This window comes from Cyprinodon variegatus, unplaced genomic scaffold (genome assembly GCF_000732505.1).
Source record: "Cyprinodon variegatus isolate N-32 unplaced genomic scaffold, C_variegatus-1.0 Scaffold964, whole genome shotgun sequence".
Classification (NCBI taxonomy): Eukaryota; Metazoa; Chordata; class Actinopteri; order Cyprinodontiformes; family Cyprinodontidae; genus Cyprinodon; species Cyprinodon variegatus.
In genome coordinates this window covers 177350-179898 of record NW_015151417.1, presented here as the reverse complement: position 1 = coordinate 179898, position 2549 = coordinate 177350, and the positions used below count along the sequence as shown (strand labels likewise).

The window sequence follows — 2549 nt, the reverse complement described above, 5'->3', positions numbered from 1 at the left end:
TAATTCGATTCCTTACTGAATTCTGCGCAACATGTTTATGTGTTGTTGTTGTTTTTTTATATATAATTTATAATTTGAATACATCATTTTATAAAAAGTAAATGCTTGAATTAAATAAATCCGTAAAATAGTCTTTATTTCAGTTATTGGATGTTACAATTTTGGACAACCATCAATTCTGAGAGGGGTTCCCATGGTACAACAAAAGGCCCAAAGGGGTACACAAGTCAAAAAAGGTTGGAAAACACTGTAATACACCATGTCACAAAGCTCAAATAATATCAAACCTCTTTATTTAAAATTCTCCACATTCATTTGATATAAATCCAACAGAAGATGTCTGGGATACGGAGAGGAAAGACTTTGACATCTAACAAGCAGGAACCGAATCTTAGGAAGGTTCTGATAGCCTGTTTGGTTTTTGCCACAAAGAAATAAGTCAGTTTTGCAAACTGAACAAGTCCCAGTCTTGGCAAAGTGTTCCACGGGTTCCAGAGTGTGTATTTTAATGGAACCGGCAATCCTTTCATGTTTGTTTTCTGATAACCTAAAAGGAAACAAATGCAAGCTAATGAACCATTGAACAGGTCTTCTAGGTGGAGTGTTGTTTATAATCTGTCCACTTTGTTGACTGGGCTGTATAGAGCACATATCTTCTCAGAGGCATCATGGTTTCCCGGGCTGTGAACAAATATGCTTTGTAATTATAAAATGCTATCATTATAAGACTTTAATTTAGAATAACTGGATTTAGAAGAACAAAACCCTTTCTGAACCAACCCAGGCATCTTCTTGACCATGACCACTGAATACTCCACATCATCCTCCTCCTCCTTATGTTGAGGTGTTTTGGGTTCAGCTGGAATAAAGTTAGAATAGACAGGTTCCTCTTGTTTGTTAGAGAAAGACACAGCAGCATAGCAAAGGTCATCTTGATCTGTTGAATTTCCAAGAGCTGTAGTTGATGGAGTCTCCAGCTGTCGGCTAAAATTCTGCTGAGGAGTAAAGATACAGCAAACATAAGAGCAAAATAATGTTGCTTATCGTATAATGATATTTAAATATTTGATATCTCACTATCTGACAGACTGAGGAAAGAACTGATCTATGATTAGATGAAGACAGACTAACACCAGAGCTCTTTTTCCGGTTTTCACCCGAACTCCCTCTGATCTCAGAGGCTGGCCTTGAAGCCATCTTTTTCCTGGAAATTTGAGAATAGGAAATAAATAAGCAAAACAAAGAATCACATGATATCTCACAAAGATAGTAAACAGCTTGAAGAAGTAAAAGGGATGCACTCACCTAAAAATGAAAAAGGTAACCACAAACAGACCAACCAGGAGTAAAAATGTGATGGATCCAGCAATAGCAGATGTAGCTGAACCTGAGAAAAGGGGATAAAATATTTATTTAAGTCCTTAAAATACTCACAGAAATTAAGACATTTTAAGAATTATACGCTGGTGGACAGAAAAAGAGCCAAACAGGTAAAGAAATATGACTGGTCTATTCGTAAACACAATCATTATTTATTTATTTATTTATTCATTTATTTATTTATTTATTTATTTATTTTAACAGTATACTGTCTGGCGATGTGGCAATAAGAATAATTGTCTTGATGCCAAAAAGTGGAGCAGTACGGCTATCGCCATAGTGTCCCGCCTGATTGATTTGCTCTCACCCACCATCAAAAAATTTAAACGAAAAAATTCTAATAAGTTAGGAAGTTGGCAGTAGCATCTTTTAATGTCAATGTGTTGTGAGAAAAAAGGCCCAAAAAGAGAAAAAAGAAAAAAAATCATCCAGTGTGAAAATACTTTTTCTCTTTATTGTCAAGGACTGAGATGTTCAGCTTCGTACCCCTTTCAAAACAGACATGACTGATTCCCAACTGATTTAAATAGTTTTAGAAGCTTGTGGTATTCTAAACAAGATGAAGATCGATCACTTTAAGATATACTATAAAGTAAATTTAAATATATTCACAGGCATTCAAACACATGGTTAAATCAAAACAAAACTGAATTATAAGACTTCCATGGTTTATTTCAGGAAGATCACCTTCAGGCTAAACATTACTTCAGTTTAACCAAGAGTAATGCAAAAAGTCAGATTTCTGTTTACAATAAATGTATTTATAGTTATTCATCACATTAGGGGAGTGTTAGCCTAGTAGAGCAGTGCGCTTGTGTTCTGAGAGGGCTGAAAGTACCCAGTTCGAACCCCACAGTCTCTGCACTGGGTTCCTAAGCAAAACACTTAGCCCCTCACTGCTCCCCGGGTGCTGCACCATGGCAGCCCACTGATCCCCAAGGGGATGGGTTAAATGTGGAGGTAAATTTCTCCATTATGAGATTAATAAAGTTCAATGATTATTATTATTAAATTAACTTACTTGAAACCACAATCAGTTGTAGGGTGGAGTTATGCTGCCCCCTGCTGTTTCTGGCCTCACAGTAATAATTTCCACCATCTTCATGTCTGATGTCAACAACGGTCAGCATTGGTCCATCTGCTGCTGGTGAAGCTGTGTTCTCTTTGTA

The 2549-nt window shown here is 36.4% G+C and overlaps 1 long non-coding RNA gene across 1 annotated transcript; it reads right to left on the bottom strand.

Moving 5' to 3' along the window:
- Positions 1 to 1072: 1072 nt before the first annotated feature.
- LOC107100372 lies at positions 1073 to 2525 on the bottom strand. Its single transcript, XR_001482004.1, has 3 exons — positions 2402 to 2525; positions 1306 to 1387; positions 1073 to 1204 (listed from the first exon to the last, which is right to left on the bottom strand). It is a non-coding gene; the product is annotated as an uncharacterized LOC107100372 (long non-coding RNA).
- Positions 2526 to 2549: the final 24 nt, after the last annotated feature.